Source organism: Parasteatoda tepidariorum, chromosome 7 (assembly GCF_043381705.1).
Source record: "Parasteatoda tepidariorum isolate YZ-2023 chromosome 7, CAS_Ptep_4.0, whole genome shotgun sequence".
In the NCBI taxonomy this organism is placed as follows: domain Eukaryota; kingdom Metazoa; phylum Arthropoda; class Arachnida; order Araneae; family Theridiidae; genus Parasteatoda; species Parasteatoda tepidariorum.
Window position 1 is genome coordinate 81,237,182 of NC_092210.1, and position 25,730 is coordinate 81,262,911.

The following is a 25,730-nucleotide window of genomic DNA, read 5'->3' on the forward strand; positions in this document are numbered from 1 at the left end:
CATAAGAATTATAAATATAGCTTTGAGAATATTTTGAGTTTCAGATTTTAGTGCCATTCAAACAGAATTAGATATTTTTACCATGCCTTTCAAAGTAAATTGTGAAACAGTGAGGTCGGATTTGCAGCTTTGAATTAATTGAGTTGCAATACAACAATCTTCTGAAGCAGTTGTTTCGAAATATGTCAAAGTTTGAGTTTTACAAATCATTACCAAAAGCTAGTTTCCAAAATTTAATATCTCATGCCCAGAAAATCAGTGCTATGTTTATGTTTGCTTCATCTTATATATGTGAACAAATGTTTTCAACTATGAACCTTAGAAAAAATAATTTCAGAAGTATAATAACAGACAAGCATTTAGACTTGAAATAAGTACATCTCACTTCGAACCTCAATATAAGGAACTTATATAAATTAAATCGCAATTTTATTCCTGTCATAAAATATTTAAATTAAAACTTGCATATTGTTTCCTTATTTTAAAAATTTTCACTTGGCCCAACGAACTTTTCTTTTTCGATTTTTGGTCCTCGACCAAGAGAGTTTGCCTATTCTGCTCTAGTTATTGTTATTGTTTTAACATTAAATTATAATTCAATAAAAGTTCGCAATAACGACAATCCGTAGTAACAAGTAGATTGTCATCTTAGCAAGCCTGTCGTTATAAGCAAGTACTCATATTTAACCATAAAACAACCTTACAGTATAGTTATTGCTGTTATTTATATTTATAAACCGTCGTTGAACTGCCGAACCAATTTATAGGTTTACGACTACTAATGTTCAACTCCGCAGCCTTCTAATTTTACACCCAATCCAGAAGACAAGGGAACTTCTGAATCAAGTAATGGGAGAAATTTTGCCCTCATGGAGGACTTTTTTGAGGGAACTAGCCCGCATTTGCGTTACGTGAAGAGGAAGACTACAAGAACATCCCACGGTTAGTTAACGGCAAAGGGACTCCAACCCAGGCTAAAGAGAATAGAAGGGCTAGTTCACTCCTTTGAAGAAACTCTCGCCGCGCCAAACCTCCGATTTTTGCCTGTGACGTCACGGTGGCGCAACTTTTTTTTTAATCCTAAGATACAAAAAGTTGGCTAATAAAAAAAATACAACTTAAAAAATAATAAAAGATTGAAAAATTATAATTTTTTTTCATTTTTTTTCTTCAGAAATCTTCGTTATGTCATTATAAATGATACCTGAAAACTCCTCTCCTCCTCCCTCTCTCTAGGGAAATAGGGATGATTGGAGGGGGGAGAAATGAATTTCTTCCAAAGAGGCATGTGAAGCTTTGTCTCCGATGTATTTTTTACACTGAACTAAATGAAACCAATGACAAAATAATCGGACTAATAGTTCACAAGTTGTATGAATTTTATATACCGAAAGTGCCTTTTTACGCATCTGTCATTGATATCTAAACAAACAAGCCATTATTTCGTTTGAAGTTTTTTTTATGTTGAATCGAATAAGACTATAGAAATAGTAAAAAGAATGAAAAGTTTAAAAGTTAAAAACGCTTAATGAATAAAAAGTATTTATATTGACGAGTGCTTATGCACACCTTTTGTACTGCTATCTAGAAGCTATGCTATCTGAAGATGTAAGGTACATTTTTCTATGTATATTTTTATACGGAATTGAATGAGATCAAATTTAAGTCGATACGAAGAGTTTGAAATGAAAGGAATTTTTTCATAGTAAGTAAAATACGAAAAATACTACTTTTTACATAAAAATGTTTTTTTATGAACACCATTGCAACTTTTGAAATACTAGTCCTTTTTTGTTTTGTTTTTTTCCACGCGGTTAAGGGAGAAAAAATGAATAGGAAATACCTCACTTGTCTGTACAGCAATAAGAAATGCGTACATAAGTGCAAGTACAAGCTTATACTTTTTATACAAAAAAAAATCTTTATGAATTCTCGACTATTTTTCTTATCAATTCCTGTTTTACAATCAATTCAGCATAAAAAATTACATAGGAGAATAAACCTTACATGTTCAGATAGCTCTTATATAGCATTGTAAAAAGTGTATAAAAGTTCATTTCAATAAAAAATTATTCTTATACACAAAAACCCTTTTAAATTTTGAACTATTCGCTCTATTGACTTGTGTATAGTCGCATACGTGAGAAAATACATAAAAAACAATACTCCATTTGTTTACATAGCAATGTCTATTTCGTAATTTGTACTTTTTCTAAATAAAACCCTTATACCTCCAAAACTGTTCGCCAGGTAGCTTCAAGATTAGTTTCATTTAAAGTTGTGAAAATCAAAAAGGATTTTAAACATGTCTTAAGTTGAAAAAATAAAATAAAAAAACACTAAGAAGCTTCTAGTTAAACTATTTAGACTACATTTTTGTAGCTAATTCTTATAATTTGAGTAAATAATATGAATCCGTCTTTTTAAAAACAATGGTAGTCTTGAGAGAAAATGAAGGAAATGAACATAAGTCCGTTATAACGAACCTCTTTTTCTTTTATATTGGATAGGTATTTTTATTTAAAATACTTAGTTTACTGTTTTTTCTTTATACAGATTTTACACTGAGTGACGCAGCTCTTAACTTTATAAAATATAGAAAGGTTTGAACAACAAGTTTCCAAATCGTTATAAGATTTTGTAAAAATATAATAAAGTGCAATATCTTTTGACGTCATTGATAACAATGATTGTTAATTTTAATAGTAAGTTGTAATTTAGAGAAATAAAAGAGATGCAACTGTTCGTACTAGAAACTGTGATTCCGACTACCTCCTATTTAATTTACTGAAACACATAAAATATAGAGGGCCGAGATAGCCTGGTCCATGTCCAAGAGGTCTTGAGTTTGATTCCCGCTTGATCAAGACTCCCCGCGTAGTAAATTTGACTGGTGAAAGCTAAACCTATCGGGTCACAAAATCCTCCTTGTTTCTAAAACGAGCCATGCCTGTGAAGGTACTGAATTGGAGATTGATCGTTCTCTAGTTCAGGGGAAAATTACGAACTGTGGATATATGAATGGGTCCGCCCTATAAACGGGTTATGACGTATGTGTGTGACAGAAATCAAATTCTTGGCCATAAATCGCGCCACTGACAGGCAAAAAGTGCATCCCCTTTGCCCTAATGGTATACGACAACAACATAATTTGGAGCACATATAACAGTCACAAAAATACACAATTACGAATAATATTAATTAAAATGGAATGAAACATTTATTGATATTACGGACACGACCTAACAGTTCAGCGACTGGAGATGAATTTACAATACTGTCGGTAGATGGCGCTCAGAAAATTGTTAAGTTTAGAGGGGAAGCCATTGCAATCTGATCTGTAGTCAGATCTGTTACAATGTGGTCAACATGTCAACAAAATATTGGTCGTTATATGTGGTCAACAAAAGTTGCATTCTTTTCAAGTGCAACGGCAGGAATTTTAAAAATAGCAGTAAAATTTTTCTTTTGTGGCGAAGAAGATAACGTACTCGGTGGTCGTCTGCACATTGCTTTATTAAAATAACTACCACTATAGATCTTTTTCGAAAATTATGCTTTATGTTAAGGATAAGCCACAACATGTCTTACGCAAGCATACACCTCCTCCTGGTAATTAACAATAAACGAATCACAAAACCCTCTTATGAATGTTTGTAATTTTTGAACGGTGACACTTAAATATTTAGATTGCTTTTGAAGGCAATGCAAGAGTTTTGTCTACGTAAAGAGATGTATTTCATCGAAGCCGCAAGGAATTGTGCTCGCAACGAAATATGTCCACGCCGTATTGTGCTTGTGATGAATTGTGCTCACAATGAATTGTCGCCCACTACGATCTGTCGCTTCGACGAATTGACGAGACACCAATCAAAAAAAGGTTAAATATTTTACTACACAGATTAATTCGTTCACGAAAAGTATCCTATTTCCTAATTAAATACGAGTTATAATTTTTTTTTAATGCTTTGAACTCTTCTAAATAATAACAAAAATTGAGCATTTTATATTTTGTTTATATTCAAAGAAATAAAATTTGAATCGAAGTCGAAATTAAATATTGATATAAAATAAAGGGAAAATGTAAACATAAATAAATAAGTCAATTCTTAATCTCTTTTTTTTTCTTCCTGAAAACATTTTTTGCAATTCTAATAAGAGAACCATCTTAACATACTTTTCATGTAAGTTAAGTTTTCTTTTCTGTGCACGTTGTCTCTAAATTTGAAAGAAAAAAAGAAAGATCAAAAGAGTAATGATCAAAAGCTTAATGATCAAAAAATTATTAAGAAATTATGTTAGATTCTTTTCCTAGCTTTTTTCACTTTTTTTTATCTTTCAATTTTGCCTTGTCACTATAATCTGGACTAAAGTTAAATATCACATTAATAATCTAATGATCAATGCTCATTCAAGTGCTTAAATGGTTTTGAAATAAATTTTAAATCTCTATTTCCGTGCGTCATCACTTTATGCGGGAAAAGATTGTACTTAAAAAGTTAATATTCGATAACAAATTAAAACGAGAATGAAAATAACCCCAACGCATCACCAGCGGCAACCCTGTAATTTCCTTTGACCCATTTCTCTGATGCTCTAGTCTACAGTGCCCTCTTGTGGCGATAAATGAAACTTTTGGTTTGGGTTTCGATATCCTTTTCCCCCGCTAACCACGATTTTGCTACAGTTTAAAATAAGATTAATTCGAAGTCACGTTTTCTCCTCATTTTTACGGAGAAAAAGACCCAATTTTAATGATACTTAACATTCTTAAACAGCAGTTTCATCACCGATGGGAAAATAAGTTAATCTTTCCTTGTAATTCTTCTCTGCTTCTTTATTTATTTAACAATTGGAAAATTGATACGAAGAAGGAAATTATACGCTGAATTACAACATGGAGATGTAATAGCGGATGTGCAAATGCTTCATGCATTAAATTATTATTTAATTAAGTTATATGATTACGGGGCTGTCAGCCATCAGACAAGATGGTAGTTTTACCGCAAAGCTTAAAAGTCAGAAAATGCTGAAAGTATGCACTTAAAGCCGAAATCGATTTGATTTCGTTTTTTATCTGGGGGACAAAACTTCGTTGAATAATGAAATTAAATTACCATGATAAAATAGTGTCTATATCTTTAAACAAGAAAAAATGAATAGCTAAAAAATGAGGTTACATTCAAAAACGCACACTTTACAGCTAATGAACTTAGGTTAAAGCCACTCGTAAAAAACATGTAAAAATTTTATGATCCAAATTACATTTGATTTTATAATTGTGACTTTTAGTAAACGTCGGATTGTTTGTTGTGAGTATAGTTATCTAATACATTATTATAATTTATCAAAACTTATGATAAAAACTTTTGTAAAGTAGAAAAAATCGCCAACCTCAAAGACCAGTATGCAAAAAAGAAATACAAGTTGCTTTAGAGCAGGGATGGGCAAACTGTTTTGGGCGTGGGCAAAAAATTAAAAAAAAAGTTTGGTGGGCTAAGTAAAACTAAAATTAAAAATAAAAAAAAATAGTGCGTGGAGTCCCTACGCGCGGAAGAAGTGAAACTTCGTAATGTGGAAATGAAAATAGGAAGGGGTAGAAATTGATCTTAAGTGAAATCATAGTGTTTCTTTAAGACAAACTTTATTAACATTGCTTACAATTCACAATTGATCGCATCTTTTAATTATCATTTTCGAGTGGAGAAATATCCAAATCTATAACATTTACAATGGGATTATGATAACTAAAGTAAGATACGAAATGTTTGAGTTCTATTTTTTCAATATTTCTTGCAAAAACTGCATCAATGGTAGTTCCCCCTTTGGTTGTTGGATCATTCCTACCATTTATCATTTCCAATCCAAATTTGTCTTTAAGGAAGGTTAATAATGTTTCAGCTTCAGGTAACGAGAAATTCACATTAAAATCTCCAGCAAGGATCACAGGCCGCTCGTTGCCATGGTAGCGTTAAACGTTTAACGCAACCTTGTTGGAAGTCGTATTAGAAGTTTCACTTCAAAAAACGATATACAAATTTTAATCCAAATATTTAATAAGATGAATGAAATTGTGCTTTTATTTTTAAAAGTTCCTTATATTGTGGTTCGAAGTGAGATGTATTTATTTTAAGGAACGAGACTAAATGCTTGTCTGTTAGTTTACTTCAGAAATGATTTTTTTCTAAGGTTCATAATTGAAAACACTTGTTCACATATATAAGATGAAGCAAACATAGCACTGATTGTCTGGGCATGTGAAATTTGGGAAACTAGTTTTTGATAATGATTTGCAAAACTCAAACTTTGGCATATTTAGAAACAACTGCTTCAGGTGATTGTTACAACTAAATTAATTTAATCTAGAAATCCGACCTCACTGTTTCACACTTTACTTTGAAAGGCATGGTAAAAATATCTAATTCTGTTTGAATTCTGCATTCAAACTCAAAATGTAGTTTTTTCGTGTTTCGATTCTTAGTTAAATATAAACGTGTATTATTTAACCAGCCTGTATTACTGAACGAAACGAGTTTCGATTCTTAGTTAAATATGAGAAAAATTGAGGTTAGATATGACAATTTTTCAGGAAATAATGCTATTTTAAAGTTATAACAGTGTTTGTATAATATAAAATTTAGACAAAGTTTTCGACAGAAAAAAGTTTATTAAACAACTTAAAATACGGCCTGCACTAATTAATTAACATATTTGAATTCTTTTAGTTTGAGTCCTAGTACGTTAAGATCCGATCATTAGAACAAAAGTTATTCAGGGTGATTCGTTTATTTTTACATGTTGCAGCTGCATTACCTAGCTGATTAGTTTGGTTTGTGGAAGTTTATTACTCTCCTTCTGTCAACCAATTTATTGATTGAAAAATGAATCAAATACATTATGTTAATTGCAATAATGTTTTAAGCCGTTTGATGCTTTGTAGTAGAGTTGAGATAAATGATTGATTTGCTCAACTAATATGTTAATTGATTGATTGTAGTAGTTTTTCAGATGGCAAAAAATAAATAGCATGATGTTCATTTAAACGTTCCAACAAAGATCTGATATTCACTGATACTTTCTAGGTAGTTTGCAGACTATCTAGGTAATTTGAGAAATTATGCAAGGCACTATAACGGATCACCTTAGTTGATCTGCACAGTAGCTTAACTAATCTGTAGAATTGTTAATATTTTTTTACACATTAGCCATAACATGTCGTGCCATTCGCCTAAATCCCACGGATGATCACCACATTTATATACATAGTAATCTAGACTGGAAAATATATTTATTAATATGATTTTGTGAAGAAGATGTCTGACATGGGTCAACGCACTCCAAAAATCAGATAATAAAAAAATGTTAAGTACTTTTGTTCTTTGTTTATGATTCCTAAGATAAACACATTAAGCGTTTTATAAGAAAAGTATTTCTCCAAGTAATAGATATGCAATTCGAAGTATTTTAGATTGTTAATTCGTCTAGCTATATGTTATCAAAACATGCTTTTAGAATAATGTTTTAAAAAAATACTAAACAAACAAAGAATGTAAAAATATCTGATATATTGATAAAATATTTTTTAACGTTATAAAAAAAAGACAAAAACAAATCTTATTTTTATAGATTTTATTTAATTTTACTTTTGATCGAAGAACGTTGGTGACGTTTTTTATACTTATATTTTATACAACACAAGAAAAGTTAATAAGACTCTGAAGTTTTACAGATATCCATATAACACTTTTTATTGTGTACAGAATATTTTTATTTTCATAATTTAATCACGAAAAGAATAAATTAAATTAGCTTGCTCTAGGATGATTGACTTATGATTAACTTATGAAGTATTACATAAGTAAAATTATTATAAGTAATAATATTACATCAAGTAAAAAGTATATACATCAATACAATAATATTTACATCAAGTAAATATTATTACATCAAACTGGAGTAATAATATTTTAGCGTTTCACTGGCCTCAAGAGGCACGATATTTCAGTTACCCGTTCTTATTAAGTTTGATATGAAAATGAAGACTGTTTATTGTTTCAGACAATATATACGTGGCTGATGTTTTTTTAAAAAAATGACAAATTAATTATGTGCTTCATTAACACAGAATTAATAAAACGCTATAAACAGAACAGCGCAAAATCGATAACAAGACCACAGTTGGCAGTTCAGATTTGGAGAATACTTACAGAATTGAAACATTAAATATTACGTATGATATTGATGCTTAACTCGAGGGTATACACTTTGAGAGACAGAAATGTCATTTATGCCTTTCTTAATTTAAATAATATTTTGTTTGTTGGTAATGAAGTCACGTTTAGTTTATCTGTATAATATTTTTTTCTCTTTCATATAGTAACAAAATTCTATGAAATGAATTGACTCAATTTGAATTTTATTTAAATTCTAAACAAAAGTTTTATTTTTCACATGATTTTTAATAAAATTGTGGGTTAAAAATCACATTTAACGTATATAGTACTTACGCTAAAATTAACTAATATCATCTTTTTCCCAAGGAATTGTTTTGCCTAGATTATCTATCTGGTGTGTGACCTGTGAGATTTGAGTAATGTGGCTCTCGGGCGCAAAAAGTAGAAAATTCGAAACTCTATATCCAGTATTTCAATGAATAACAAGTCAAAGACACCATGTGTTTATAAATATTATCACGTTGAAGTGGTTTAATACAGATGACAAGATGAGGTTTAAATAATGAATTTAATAAAGTGCAGAAAGTACAAATGACGAGAACCAGTCTGCACTAAGAACTGGCTGTTTATAATGAAGGGATCGCTTCGAATGAAGGGATACTAACACAGAACGTTCTAGAAACTTCCTAGAAATAACTAAAGAGGAAATGATGTAAATTGAATGTACTAGAAGCTTCTGGAATGTTCAGATAATTAAATAAGAAAAATTGGGAATTAGTGTCCGCATCCCGTATCGAACCTGGGACCTTCTGCTTTGTAGATTCGAATTATACCACTGAGCTACTGAGACTTAGACTGCTCGGCAATATATTATCAGAGAATTTTTTTAAAATAAAATAGTAAATGATATAGAATGTGGGATTTTATAGCCACCACAGAACCCTCCTCCAAGAATGGAAAAGAATTCGAAAGAAAAGCAAATACTATTATGAAAAAGGGAAGAAAGAGATTTAAAAATTATAAAATTCATTTTGAGAAGATGATTTAAGCAAAACCGTTGTACTACTGAGCACAGAAAACGTCGCTTGATGTTAAAACATGTTTTCGTTGAGTTGTGAATAAGTTCCGCTTGTGTATACATTTGTATTTTGATTACATTAATTGTGCCGTTTATTAAGGCAAATTAAGAATGTTGTACTTATACAACTATACGGTTTAGCTGGTTTCATTATAAGCGATGTCGAAACCATGTCGATTCTTTGAGATACTAACATTCAACTTTTTTAACAATATAGTTTTGACTCGATTTCCTAGTTTAAAAAGAAAAAAAAAATCATTTACGAGAAGAAAAAAGAACAATGGTGGATTAATATTATTATGTTATTGTCTTAAGAGCAATGTTTTGATTATTTAAATTGTTATTTTCTTCTTGAATCCTATCGTATAATGATGTAAACAAAACAAAGCAAAGAAAGCAGACCAACGACTTTAGATAAGGAGCTGCTTGTTAGTCTTGTTGCGTCTGAATATATTCCCAAGGACAAATTATTTTATTGCACAATTTTGATTACATTTATTGAGGAGGCGAGAATGATGACGTTTAGCCTTTGACTGAGCTTCTTTCTTTCTCTCTCTTTTTAGTTGTGTTTCAAGATGAAGATAAATATTTTCTTTTTTTCTCTTATGATTGTGCATAGTTTATATTGGGTAAGTTACTTCGTTGTGGATAACAATGGAAAATCTTATTCTGTAGAAATCTTTGTTTGAAATAATTTCCTATGCTATTTTAATCCATTGCCAAGGACAATACAGTAAGTGTTAGCAGTATTTTACTGTTATACAAAAAATATTGTATCTGTTTCTTCATTCATACAAATATTGCGCGTTTTCAAAACATTTCGCAAGTCCTGAGCACCATGCCTTTCATATTTATAAACATTTTTTTCTGAATGAATTTATGATAGTTAATTATTGTCTGCTTCTGTCGTTTAAAGGTCGTATAAATATTTCTTTCGAACTAAATACCTATAAGCATTCACAGTTTTGAATAATCGCGATTGACATTGTCTTTTTTATATAAGAAGTATTTCAAACATTTCCTTTCTTCCAATTGTTTTTTTATAACCGGCGTGGAACAGCTGACCCAATTCTGAGTTTACAAACATAAATGTTCAACTCTGTAGACTTGTAATTTTGAACCCTATTCAGAAAACAAGAGAATTCCTTGATCAAGTTATCGGACTAACTAGATTTCGTGGAAGATGTTTAGATGAAAGCAACGAGCATTTACGTTACATAGAGAGGAAAACTGCGAAAACCTCCTACGGTTAGCCGACAGAAGGAAATCTAATCCATGATCCGACAATCAGTGGTAATGTTTTACGGGAACACTGTGTTTGATACGAGCCGCCCCTGGGATTCAAACTTGGGCCATCCACTGAGAATTGCGGCTCTCTCCTAATTGTTGGAAAATTCTCAGAATTGTTGTCCACGAGAGTTTGTTGGATGTGTCTACAAGCAGTGTTATTAAGTATATTCAAAGCAATTAGTTCCCGTACCAAATTAAGGAGAAATAAGTCCAAAACGCAATTTTAATTTTTCATACAAATAACAATTTTTTGTTTTGTTCGCGAACTTTCTTTTAACCCTTTCGTTACGGCAGTCCGCTTCTCTGAAATGATGCCACTGAAGGGTGCACCCTACCGCAAACTATGCACGTTGCATGTTGGTAAGCTGATTTGCACATTACACATTGCATGATGTGAACTTACTTTCAACTTGATGAGTGGAACAATTTGCATTAATGTTGAATAAAGAAAAAAATTACGAAAACCTTCAAAGGTTAGCCCAACGCAAATGGGATCTAAATTCAGTATTCGTAGCGTATTTTATGACATAAAGACTCTAATCGATGCCAGGACGATGATCTAAATCGATACCATTCCATATACAAATCAACCCATCATATTTGCGACTTAAATTGAGTCGCCTGAGACAGAAGAAAGCTGTACATCCCCAAGCTCAGGGATCGATCAAGACAAATTCAGGCCCAAGGCCCACCAAATTCTCCAGGCCCGTTACAAAATATTTTGAAATTAAATTACTGAAGTTGAAGTAATATTTTGAGTAATTAGTCCTAACAATAGAAAAGAATCTATTGAACTACATGATTCAAGATAAACATTCTAAGAAATTTTGAAATCGGATAATTGAAGATAAAGTTTATGTGTCTATAAATTAAAGCAAAATATAAAAACTACAAAAGAATGTTATGTCAAAATAAAAATAGTTTGGTGACCACAAATAATTGAAATCAGTGATTTTTGCTATAAGTCACTGATTAGCTGAATTATTTTTTTATTGTAAGCTATAACTATTTTTTATTTAGTACTTAAACCAACACAAAGCCATCCTACCTTTCATTAGACTTTTTACTAATGTTTGAGGCCCCTCAGAAATTGTGGGTCCTAGGCCCATGCCTATAGAGCCTAGGCAATAATCAGGCCCTGCCTAAGCTGCATTAACATTGGAAATATTTTGAGAACAATTATGTTGATCAAATTATAGTCTCTGTAAGCGTTCCAATAGGTTAGTAAATCGTTGGGGGAGGGGTACACTTTTTTATATAATTTTTAACAATTCCAAAAATTTTAATTTTCATAAATTCATTAATATTTGGTAAAGCTTCATTCGTAAATATTTGGCACAATACTTACCGCAAAACAAATATACTAATCAAACCAAGTGAAATGTTTCACTCATAAAAAGTAATATGTCATGACAATGCACGAATATTAAGACAACGTACAATGATAGAGGAATATAAATCATTACTCAATATTAATTTATGTCAGATCAGCTTGCAGGATCAAATTATCTACAAATCAACGATAGCACTTTTTCTCTCACGTTTTCGGGCTTTTTTTTTTGTAGCAACAACAGAAATATATCATGAAATGGCCTCACGCGAACCCTGCGTTTTTATTTTCTTCCGCTCAATGTCAATCTCTGTAAAGAATTAAAGTTATCTGGCAATGACACTGAATAGATTATGGTATTATTTTCATCTTAGGTGAGATTTGGGTGGTCAGTGGACGAGAGGTAAAGCCTTCAGCCGCAGTTCCGTATTAATGAACAATATGCTCTACAATATAATACCACCACGCGTGAAATGGTCCCTCGTAAGTCAAAAAATCAGATCTTTCATCAAATTTGATAATAAAAAACAAATGTCGATGGATTACTTGGGTGTTTCTATGATCCTGACTCAGTTCGTACTAAAGCATAAGATTAAATCAATGCTACATTATAGAAGGACATGGTGACAAAAAGTTCAAATTTTATCACCGCATGCTCTAGGTTTAACACTGTGTATGATACTGGGATACATATATATATATATATATATGTATATATATATATATATATATATAGAGAGAGAGAGAGAGAGAGAGATCTAAACCTCTAATTTCAACAATCACTAAAACTCTAAAACTAGCAGCTAAACATAATCAGTTTTGAATTAAGTGCTTTTCTTAAAATAAGTTAATGCACCATCAGTTGATGAAAACTTGTGGTGTTTCCAGTTCAAGAAATGGTACCAGAAGTGTAATGTGATTTCGATGGACTTAACCGACAGGGCTGATTGTGCTCCGGAAAAAATCCGGATTTCCGGAATTTTCGCTAACAGTGATCCGGAAGTTTCCGGAGATCGAAGGTCCAGATGTTTCAAAAAATCATTGATCGCAGAAGTTTCCGGAAATCAAATTTTCCAAGGTGGAACTTAAAAACACAGTTTATTTTATTTGTTTGTAAGGAAGAGTCAGAGAGATACTTTATAAGCTTATATTCATGATTGATATTCCTTTTTTATCAGTAAATAGTTGTTATAATCATAAACTAAAGAAAGACATATTTGTAAATTTTAATTACTTCTACAGGTCATCATAGGTATGTGTAAAATTTTAAATATATTTTAAGTAAACTAAGAAATATTGAGAAAAAGGAAGAAAAAAAACCTTGTATAATTTTTTTTCAATTTAAACTGTCTTTTTTTTAAACACAAGAAATTTTCCGGAATTTTGACATGGGCTCACAATCACCCCTGACTTAACCACAACCGGGTCTCAAATCCTTTGAAACAATAAAAAAAAACTTTCTGTGTTCTTCGAAACTTACAGCAATTTGTCATAAATGTCGAAAATTTATTTTGCACACTAGGAAGAAAAAATTGGGGTCAAACAAAAATTTACAAGTATTTCAAATATAAATAAATAAGCTCTATTCATCCTTTTTTTACTTCGTCAAAGTGTTTGCCTTTAATACATAATTCTTCGAATTAAACTTTTTAGACTAATTAGTAACTTGTTTTTTTAAAATTATTTTTCATAAATTTTTAAGTCGTTTTTCCGTATCTATCGTTCGTAAAGAATGGTTCCCTGAGAAACGATCGATCGTGGTTCTATCGTATTACATGAAGCACAAAAGAGGACCATACTTAATCATAACTTTCCTTCGATTTGCTAATACTTTTGAGAAAAAGTATACGCAAAAGGGAATTTACAAATTTTAACTGTTATTAAGAGGTTTCAAATTCATATTCAGTGGATACCCTCACACGTGGGTCTTTTTGTCAACGAACGTGCTGATCAGTTGGCAAAAGAAGGTACTTCCCTCCCAGCCTCTCCAAACACGACCCTCACTTACTCTGAATTATTTTCTATCCGCAAATCTAAAGTTAATAAAGCTTGGCTTGTTCCACCGGATCACAATTGGTNCAGAAGTGTAATGTGATTCCGATGGACTTAACCATAACCGTGTCTCAAATCCTTTGAAACAATAAAAAAACTTTCTGTGTTCTTAGAAACTTACAGCAATTTGTCATAAATGTCGAAAATTTATTTTGTACACTAGGAAGAAAAAATTGGGTTCAAACAAAAATTTACAAGTATTTCAAATATAAATAAATATGTTCTATTCATCCTTCTTTTACATCGTCAAAGTGTTTGCCTTTAGTACATAATTCTTCGAATTAAACTTTTTAGACTAATTATTAAATTGTTTTTTTAAAATTATTTTTCATATATTTTTACCTCGTTTTTCCGCATCTATCGTTCGTAAAGAATGGTTCCATGAGAAACGATCGATTGAGATACTACCGTATTGCATGAAGCACAAAAGAGGACTATAGTTAATCATAAATTTGCTTCTATTTGCTAATACTTTTGAGAAAAAGTATATGCAAAAGAGAATTTACAAATTTTAATTATTATAAAGAGGTTTCAAATTCATATTCAGTGGATACCCTCACACATGGGTCTTTTTGGCAACGAACGTGCCGATCAGTTGGCAAAAGAAGGTACTTCCCTCCCAGCCTCTCCAAACACGGCCCTCACTTACTCTGAATTATTTTCTATCCGCAAATCTAAAGTTAATAAAGCTTGGCTTGTTCCACCGGATCACAATCGGTATCCCAGCAAGCGTCCTGGAGGAGCCCTTGTCCTTCAAGGTACACGTGGCGACCAAACCGCTACCTGTAGATTTGTCAGTGGGCATACTAAGAGCCTCACTTTCAGTGGACGAATTAAACTTTTTCCATCTTGTAAAAAGTGCAACTCCAGGGAGGCTAGTCCTCACCATCTACTTGATTGCCTGGATTTCACCATGGAAGAGGTTCTTGAGAAACCTCTCCTTTTCCTCGATTTTTTGAAGATTCACGGTCTCATGGATCTGGTATAGCTGGGATTGGAAACAACAACAGGTTTCAAATTAGCTTTTATGGTTTACTAATTATTAATAGACGCGACAAGGATTGATGACACTTCTGCTTAATTCTCCGACTCCATATTTAAAACAAACAAGAATAAATTTATAAGCTAAAATTGAAATTTTAAAAAACCAAAAATAAATTATTAAATTAAAGTAAATATTTCAAATAAGCTGAAATAATTAATACTTCTATCTATGAAAAGATTACAACAAAAAGTAACGAATCGACAAGATAATATAAGACGAATAAAATGTAATATCTGAGTTCACTTATAAAACAAACTTTTAAACTAACTCTCTAAAGGTCTGGTTTCTTAGGATAGGAAGCCGTCAGCTGGAAATCAGCGCTAACCTCTGATTGGTCCATTTGTGAGTTTGATAGTATACGTCATCGAACGCTCATCTTGAACTCAACTGCAGTTGGATTACAACGTGACGTTAACCACAGAAGCAATGGCGGACAACATTTAACAGCACATTGAAATCAGCGAAGATTTTGATTTTGACATTAAACATAGCTTCTTCATTAAACATAGCACTCTTCATTTAACTCAGCTATAATGTGTTTTTTCTTGGACAAAGTCATTATTTGTTCTCTAAAACTCTGGTCGACAACAACAAAATCAATACACATTCAAACTAAATATTTGTTTACGTTATTAACGCATGCGCAATGAGAGATAATGTCTGCGTTGGACCGACTGCTCACGCTGAGCTAACAAAAAAGTGTTTTTGTGGCGTCAGCTCTACGTCAACTTTCCGCTGACGCCCAGATAAGGCGCTAGTTCTAAGAAACCAGGCCTTGAGCTAACAAACCAGTATTTTGTTGGCGTCAGCGGGAAGTTGACGTCCCGCTGACGCTCAGATAAGGCGCTTGTCCTAAGAAACCAGACCTTAAGAGCTTCTCCTTTCATCATTGGTTAAGTTGATTTGAACCATAATTTCGATGAAAATTAAATGTTTCCATTTCGAAAGTTATATGTGCCTAATGTCAAATATTAGCTTAAATCTCATAACTTCGGGAGTTTGGTACCGAAACAGAGAGATACCGAAGCGAGAACGTGTCGTATCGAGTTGACGAAGACCACGTAATAGGGCACCTCGAGATGCCTATTTTATTTACGAAAAGTATAAATAATGAATCATGATTGAAATAAAACAGTCCGTTTCTTGAAAAATCATCGTAATATGCACAAATATACATTCCTTAATTTCAACAAATTTCGCACCCTATTCCTTTTTTTTTGTAATAAAGCTCCATGATATACTTATTCTTTTATTTTGTTAAAAATAAGTTCTTGACGAAACATTTTATTAGATAACCCAAACAGTTTCATTGAAGTCTGTGTGAATTTTTCCTTTGTCAACTTCTTTTTAGTATAAACTTAGAAATTCATAAATTTGGTTGCCACAGATTTTATACATAGTTCTCTTATAACTCAAGTCTTCACAGATAAAAAAATCTTAAATTTCAAACGAGTTTTGATAGAACCAAACGATTTGTATATTATTGGTTTTAAGAGACTGTAATAATTCATTGGTTAGACTTATACAGACACCTGTTCTGACCTTGAACTTGTAAAAAGGATTCAAGGTGTTTTGTCTCAACCAGGAACTTGAAGAAACCACAATTGACAGAATTTTATTCTAATTTTTGTTTATTGTTCTTAACTCGTTGAGCAAGAGTAAAATTAATTTGCTTTTTGTTTCTTTAATTCCAAAAAAAGAGTTGCCAGGGATTATTCTAACCAAAGATATGGCAACAGAAAGATTGTTTCTGTCCTACTAGGCATGGTAAGTTGAATGTTAAGTATTCGTATGACGTCAATGAAATATTTCTATACGGGCTGCAACCTTTACACGTGATAATATATCTTTAAACACCCATCTAAATGAAGATCGTTTAAAGTTCAAGAGACTAAAACTCTTGTTTACTTGAGAACATGAACTGGTCGTTTTGAACATCAGAAAAAATTACAGATGAGCCGGTTTAAAAAAAAAAATAGGGCCACCATACTGAAAAATTAAAAGCATAAGCCCTTTTAAAAACATGATCACTTCTAAAAAAATCCGTTGAGGTACGTATTAGCTCGTATCGTATGAAAAATTGTTTCATTTTAAAATATTTTATAGGTCTATACTATAGAAATTCAGAGAAACAGCTATGAAAATTTTAGCATTTGCCATGGGGAAACAAAATAGTTATGTTTTATCCACCCATAACAATTTGCTTTTTCGTTCGAATAGGCACTGCAATATTGATGTTGTACAGCTACCTGCAGCGAATGTACTGCCCCGCGTACCTCTAAGTGCACACTAGTGTTTTACTTAATAAAATTCCACTTTATTTGGTCAACAGTTCGAAACTCTTCGGGATGTTAACTCTTCGAAAATGAGTTAATTTCCTAACTTTTGAGCATAAGTGTACGTGAAATTTTGAACGATTTAAGTTATTATGATCAAACATTATTTAGATTTGAGTATAAATTTTATCTTTGAAAGGATTGATGTTAAATGCTTTAAAAGTTTTTACTATACTTTAATAATAAATGGGAAAAAATAAATAACAAGATTTCAGTGTGGACCAATGACTTTAACAAAATTTTCTTTAAATACGAAGTTCTTCTATTTTTATTAAATTCAAATTAAACAACAGCAATACGACATTATCATATTAAGATGTAACTAAATCTTATAACGTACTTATAAATTAAAAAATTTACCCTTATGTTTGCAAGATACATACAGCAAAATTTTGTTTATTTTCTAACATAATTTCTAGGCTTCAAAAAATCTCAAAATCATAAAATATTTATACAATACGTGCTCGAATAAATCTTTTACGTGTCTAAACATTTATTTCTCAAATTTATATAATTGAAACGTATGAATGAACAACGTATGAATGAACAAACGTATGAACTATAAGAATGAAATTAACTACATATCCAACACTGTAAATTATTCTGGATAAAAATTTTAACGGTAAGAAGTACTGACACACTTAGTGCAACATCCGTAAAATCCATCATACCGTAAAATTTTATAACCTAATTTTGATAGTAATAATTGATTTAATTACAGTGATTCAGTAATTTTACAGTAAATATTACTATAAAAATTACGGTTAATCACATTTTTTGTTCCATAAAATTTTAATTTAAAAATAGATTTTAAGGTAAAAAGTATCGACCCTTAGCAGTACTTTGTACCGTAGTTTGAACAGGATTTTTTTACAGTGACTGTTACTAACATCATACAGTATTAAACACGAATAAACATTGCCGAAACTGCAGAGTATTATCATTAATGAAAAAGTATTATCAGCTGAATATCCAATTGCTGATTGATCTAAGTTAAAAGTTAATAAAAAGTTAAATAAAAAATTCATGCCGGAATTCAAGTCGGAATTTTTTATTTAGTTCAGAAATTATTTCATATTTATTGGTGTATATCACTTCTCAGATTGGTTGTATACATGCAAGCATATTTATAATTGCTTTATGACACTACTTAGTTTCATAAAATAATATTAAACATTTATGGAGATGTTGTTTAAAACACCAATTTAAACACGGATAATTAAAAAAGTCTCCAGCTCTAAGCTTTCTTAAACAAATTCATATTTTAAAATTTTTGATCACAAATTAGTTCTAGAACAGATATTACTGAAAAGGATTATAAAGATTTATTTTTACATAGGTAAATTAAATAAAATTTTAAATTCGTTTCCATAAGATATTATGCATAAAAATACGATTCCAAATGCTCTTATGATATAAAATTCACAATCTAAACAATAAATCATCTCCTAACTTGCTTAAAATCTTATCTGTGATCAAATAAAAAATGAAATTATTGTTAAAACACAGTAGAGCAGCTTCAATTTTAAATTGAGTGTAACTAAAAAAAAACTGTTTGAATAAATATTTCCATGATTTAAATTTTCATTTTTATATGCCACAAAATAGTTAGATATCTAGCGCTAAAAACTACAAAAAAAAAATTCGGTAAACAACACACCGAAATCACGGAACACCAATCTAGAAAAATCGAATTTAGGAATGAATCTGCATACTCTTTAATTTTAATTTGGTTTACTACTGATTAACTTCAACTGTTGGTTTATAGAGTGAACTAATAGCTTTAATTTTAAAGATATGTTCAGAAAATTATCAGTGATATATTCTTTTTCTTTCACTGAAATTTCGATGCATTGATCGGATATATTTTGTATTTTTAACGAGAATCTCTGAAAATTATTTTACTATAATTTATATGCAATTTAAAGTTAATTTTATTTGATTTATAAGTAATTCGTTTTCACTAATTTAGTTAATATTAAATAAACTATTTCACATCTAATTTTTTTTTCAAAAAAATCCTTCTGCAAAATCCACTATAATTTAAAAAGTTACGAATGGGGTATTTAAATAAAAAAAAGTGTTTAAAAAATTGTTACGTTAGAGATTTTATGTTTATGGAATGCAGAAATATGGAATGTTAAAAACATATAAAACACGAATTTTTTTAAAATTCAAACCAACTAAACAATATATTTTCAAATGTTTATTATACTTTTATATTTAATAAAGCTTTTTAACTTGCATTTCGTAAAATATTTTATACCAGATAGAGAAACGAGAAATAAATACTAACCTCTTAAATCTATAAAAATAACTTCGCAATTGAAGTGATACTTAGTTTGATTAGTTATTCGGGAATCTGTCTGGGTAAGAAGTTAAATTTAACTCGAAAAGAACTAAAAGAGTTTTTTTAAGTACTGTAATCTCATCCTGTAAACACATTCCTTAAATGATTTCGCGTTTAAACATTGATAGCATCTGTCACTTTAGATGAGTGTTTTTAATCAACCAAAGAACCCTTGAAATCCCTCAAACGGTTGAATCAACTTTCACCCGTGACTTGCCTACACTGTCTTTTTAGTTGCTATGTTTTGTTACGGAATATTTCGCCTTAAAACTCTTTGATATTAAGTATCAAAATAGGGCTTACTCGTAAATATCGTTATAAAATTTTTTTTAAAAAAAGGGATCCCTTTCCCTCTTTAATATCAATGTGAAAACCACCTGCCCTTAATAATAAAGTGATCCATTGCTAAAAAATTTTCATTTTGTTCGAATTTTTATATTAAACTCTCCGGTTTTAAATAGACATCATCGATTAAGAATAAAAGAATTTTTATTTTGCTGGAATTTAATTCTAATTTTTATTTTAAAATTTTGAAACGATGATATAGTTATCATTATCAATGACGAATGTACGCATTTTTATTAAGTTGAACTTTTATTCTAATTTTTACATTTAGCTCTTTAATTTTGTATCGATGATATACACCGAAGAGCCATTACATTATGACCATCCTGCTAATAACATGTAGAACGGTAGAACGACCCTTCGTGGCATTGATTTCACAAGGTGCTGATATGTAGTCTGAGGTATCTGGTATCAAGCGCTCACCAACTGGTCCTGCAATTCCCTCACATAGCGAGGGGGTAACGTGGCAGCACGAATTTGGTTTTCCAAGTAGGACCACAAATGCTCTATTGGATTAAGGTAAGGTGAATTTGGAGGCCAAGAGACTTGAAAGTCACTGGAATGTTCCTCGACGATTCGACCCTCATGACATGGTGCATTATCCTGTTGGTAAACACCATCCCCCGCAGGAAAAACTGTTGCCATGAATGGGTGAACCTGGTCTGCAACTATGTTCAAGTAGCTTACAGGACGTCAGGGATTGTTCTGTGAGGATTATGGGTCCTAATGTGCCTCATGAAAACATTGTTCCTGGGCGAGAAACCATGAAAACCTGGGCGAGCCCATTGTTATAGATGGAGGGTGGTCATAATGTAATGACTCTTCGGTGTAGTTATCAGAGATCAATAAACATATTTTAGTTTTATTTTTTCTTTATTTTTCAATCTAAGTCTGTTTTGTATACTAGTATCTAGAGTCCCTATTTTCGTTTAGGTGCAGTATTCTGAAATGATCACTCTTAATTTTTAGAATTTTCATAAAAAGTAATTTAAAAAAAGTTGGGAAATTAGGGGTCCAAATTTTTTTTTATCTCAGCGAGAAAAAAAGTACGATTTAAATTTGCCGTATTATTCCAAAGGAAGGTAAGATAAAAAAAATTTTTTTTTTTAGATACCAATACCAATTTGTAAAACTTGCAGGTTCTTGCTTTTCAACTCCCTTCTTTCTTTCGGGAATCAAACAGGTTTTGATGTTCTCAATTCCACTTTCCAGATGAAGTTTAATATAAAATATAAATTTGTGTCTCGAAAATTAACACTTTTCTTACTTAAGGATTCTAAAATTATCCATTAAGAATGGTCTTTACGTAACAAGCTGAACATTTATAACACGAAAAACTGTTTTTCTATTTGCTACTTTTTTTGTTGTGTTTTTCATTTGCAATAAACATATTTTTTTGAGAAATCATTTTTCAGAGGTTGCTACGCAACCTATAAAAAAGACTTCCTTCCTGCCTCAGTAACGTTTTCATTTTCGTTTATACAAGATAATTGTGGGAAATCATGCCTCAAGAAAATTTTTCAACTTCAGAAAAAGCAAATTTAAGAAAAGGTTATTGTTATGATACTCTTATAGCAAAACCATAATAGTGTTAAATCAGTGTAAATAAATAAAGAGCAATCTTAAATAGCATTTTTTTAAAAAGAAAGCTTTAATAATCTAAGCATGGTAAAGACAAATAAAGGAGACCTTTTTTAAAGAAATATAAAGCAGGAAAAACCTTCCAAGAAACTTGGATGAAGTAACTACTTTTATTATCAAGTTATTCGAGAGACTAGAATAATAAGTGTTGTACTCAACACTTGCAAGTTTTGTTTTTAACGTTTCCTTAAGGGGGGGGAAACCACGTGGTTCTAAGAAACCGTAAGTAAACGGGCTGGAACAGCGATTAAGAAGTAGTCATTACGAAAGATTATTCAAGGTTAATTTGGAAAGAATTACGTAAAAGGGCAAAAATAAAGTCATTGAGTTAATAAGGTTTAGGTGCAGTATCCATACAGCTGTTAACTCTGAAACTAATTAACAAATTGAATCACCCTGATTTATTTTTATAAATTTTGGATATTTTGTAAATGGGTCAGCAAGGTATGGAATTAATATTTAACACATTGTCTTGACTTTTTTTTAATTAAAAAACTTCAGACAGAGCAGTTGTAAGGGTGGAGCAAATGGGGGCTTTTGTACAACGCTCCGCATTTCTGGTGAGTATGGGGGAAACCTGGTTACATTTTGACAAAAAAAATTTTATAACACCTCAAAAAATTTGATTTTTTAAAAATTACTTTTAGCATGGAAAATATGATAAATGTGTGTTCCACTTAAGGCAAATATATTTAATATCCTAAACATGTTATTCAAAGGTGTTTATATTTCTAAAGATCCCGCATAAAAAAAATATTCATAGAAATCAAAATGATCGCATTTTTTTTAATTTTATAACCGTCGTTGAACAGCCGACCCAATTTCATGGGTTTACGACTACTTACGTTCAACTCCGTAGCCTTGTAATTTTGAACCAATCCAGAAGACAAGGAAACTCCTGGATCAGTACCCCCAGAGGTATTGATTTGTTGTGGGAACATGGAGGACTTTGAGACTCGACAGATTTAACGTGCATCAGTCACCATTTACTACACGGGGAGTCTTCGGCCGACGAGGATCGAACCCACTACCTCTTGGATATGGGCCCAGCGCCCTACCAACCAGGCTATCCCGGCCAAAAAAAAAAAGTGATCGCATTGGAAAATAAAATGTTACAAAATTTTTAATGCATTACATAAGCAGAACCATTGAACAAAAAAATTCTCTATTCTTTTTTTTAACGCCTAATAAATCACTCATTAAACTAAATATATAGTATATGATACAAAATAAAACAAAATATTATTTTTTAGAAAAAATTTAATTGTTCATAAGAATGAAGTTTAAAAAAAATTCGTAAATAAATAATATAATTTATTTTAATAATTTAGGCAAAATTCTAGCAGTAATGGTCCAGCAAAATATTTAGACCAGATCCCCTGAAAGTCTAGCTACGCTCTCCTGAAAAGCTAGACCACTCGCAGAAATTATATACAATACAAAGCAAAAGTATAGAATAGTTCTTATATTTCATACTTTGTCCTTAACCTAACGAGAATTTAATTATTTTGTTTTATTTTCAGCGTTGAACAGCCAATACGTGTTAGACATGAGGTTGTATCAGTACCAACTCCATAGCCTTGGAATTTGGAAATCTGAACAGAAGATAAGGGAGCTCGAGATCAAGCATTGTTACAAAATCGTCTTTATAAAGAACTTTATGGGAGGGGGGGGATTAAACCGTATTTGATTTTCATGGAGCCCATGGTTAGCCCCTCCGCAAGAGACTCTAATCCATGATCTGCCATCTATTTTTTTCTTCTTTTTTTTAATGATTTTTTCAACAGCCCTGTTAGTTTTGGGACATAGAGTATGGCCGTTTTAGTAAAGCTGTGTCTCCTAGTAATTTCATTCTAAACTATCTGGTCCAAACAGGGGTTTATCAATCTCCCTTGTCAACAACGTGCATTATTACAAAAAATATTCATTTTATCTAGAATTATTTGTAAGCAAATTTTATTTTAAAAAAAATTTCTGCGAAATGGTTCTCGCTGGAGAAATAAATTATGGAAATTTTCCGGCATCACTCCTGTGTTAATTAAACCAAATCTTAATTTTATGTATTCATCTTTGCTTGAAATTTTAAAAGTAAGCAGTTAAAAAGGCATCAGTGCACAACTTTTTTTTAGTTTCTATAAATTATCCAAAATTGAAATAAGGACTCGAGTTTTTATTCTGGGGTTCAATATAAATGTAGTTATTATTTTAATGTAAACACTTTTGAAGAGCAATAAAAAAATTTTTTATAATGCAATTTTTTTAGATCTAAAGTTTGTAGATAAAAAAAAACTATGATGTCTGCGCTCGATAAAAGTAATAAAAATCATATTTCAAAAAGCAATAAAATTCATGTTTCATGTTCAGTAAAAAAAAATCATGTTGTCAAACCAATTTTAATATCCAGTTAAATGCGCACTTTTTAAAGCCACACTAGCTAAAGTGAGATTCAAATGTAAAAAGTATATTTTAAATTTAAACACAATTATTATTAATTTAAATATAATTATATATTATTTCTTAACTCATATTTCCCCCCTAAAAAACCGAACATTTTGTTTGGAAAATTCCTCTGGATTCCTTAAGTTAAAAATAGCAATTAAAAACATTCGGCTGAAAAATGCTGAATACATAAATTTGTGGAGTCCAAGAAAAATGATCTCTGACGTTGTTTATTTGATAATCAATAACAATATTGACAGGGAGATGAATTGGAAAGAGGAGAAAGTGATTTTGTTCAAATACTATGCCTCCAGTACATCCTCTCCGTGATGTCTCCGCCAAGGACAGAAAAAAACAAAAATACATTTACGAAACAAGTTATAATTCTACGAATCGGCAACTTTCATCTTTTGACACCTGACAAGGATTTTGTGGCACTTCATCATTAGTCAAAGGCCGTGTCTTAAATTACAAACGTTATAACATAATCTATAATAAAAATAATGAAAGCTTGAAAAAAGAGACTTAATGAATTAAATTGAAATGAAAATTTTCATTATAAGTTAGACTTTTTATTATTACTAGTGGGCTGCGCCCCCTGCTCGCTAACGCTCGCCAACCATCGAAAATTGCTACGCAATCTTATATGGTTTGCTTCGTTCGCTACTAACTTAGGTCCATTGCAAATGCACAAAATTCTAAGAATTCAAAACAATCATTCAAATCCATATAACAATTTTTTTTAAAAAAAAGATTACATCTTTTTAGTAAATACTAAGGTCATTAAAATAAATTTGAATTCAAATAAATGACATGTAATTCGTTAAACCTATTAGAAATGTGCTATAGTATAAAATCTTAAAGCGTAACAGCACGACTGAGACTCATTTTTCAATGAATAACTAATAACAATAATAAAACAAATAAATTCGTGATATAAATAAAAAATCCCAAATAAATTCGTGAAAAAAAGTGCTTTCGACAAAATATTAAAGTAGAGATCTATCGACAAAGACTACTCACTTCTGCCTAGCTTAATAGTATGAGATTGCCGCAGCTGATAGGGTGAATTTCGGAAGAGATCACATTTGGTGAGAATGCTCACTCTGGTTATTTCAGTTTCCGTTCTCAAAAGCGCTATATGTTGAGCCACCTCAGCTAGATTTGGCATGTGACATTTTTAGCTGCAATCATTGGTCGATTTTCTAGCGTTGCCATTCGGGGAGTTGTAATGAGGCTTTTTTTTATCGCCGTGTTAGAGAAATATATATATATATATCGATTTTTTTCTTTTTAGTTTATATAAACATGTATCTAGGACAAAGATCCTAATTCGTAAAAGATGAACTTTCACTATCAAAAAATGTCAATTTAAAAAAAAGATGAAGGAATTTATTGAAAAGGTACCAAGTAAAAATCATCTTCTATTTTAATTGACTTACTCAGATACAAATAACTCCTAAAATGTCTCCATCATGGAGTTAAAATCTTTATAACTTAGTGAGTCATCGTGGTGCAACTTTCAGATGCAAAACCAGAGCTGTGCAAGAAAAGATCTGCAGTTTTAAACTTGCTCGACTCCGATTAATGCTGGAATAAAATTTTTGCCGAATTCACGGAAAATACTAATACAAAGACTAAATAATTGTT

The 25,730-nt window shown here is 31.1% G+C and overlaps 1 long non-coding RNA gene across 1 annotated transcript; it reads left to right on the forward strand.

Moving 5' to 3' along the window:
* Positions 1-9,779: 9,779 nt before the first annotated feature.
* LOC122270038 (uncharacterized) lies at positions 9,780-23,895 on the forward strand. Its single transcript, XR_006225568.2, has 2 exons — positions 9,780-9,985; positions 23,165-23,895. It is a non-coding gene; the product is annotated as an uncharacterized lncRNA (long non-coding RNA).
* Positions 23,896-25,730: the final 1,835 nt, after the last annotated feature.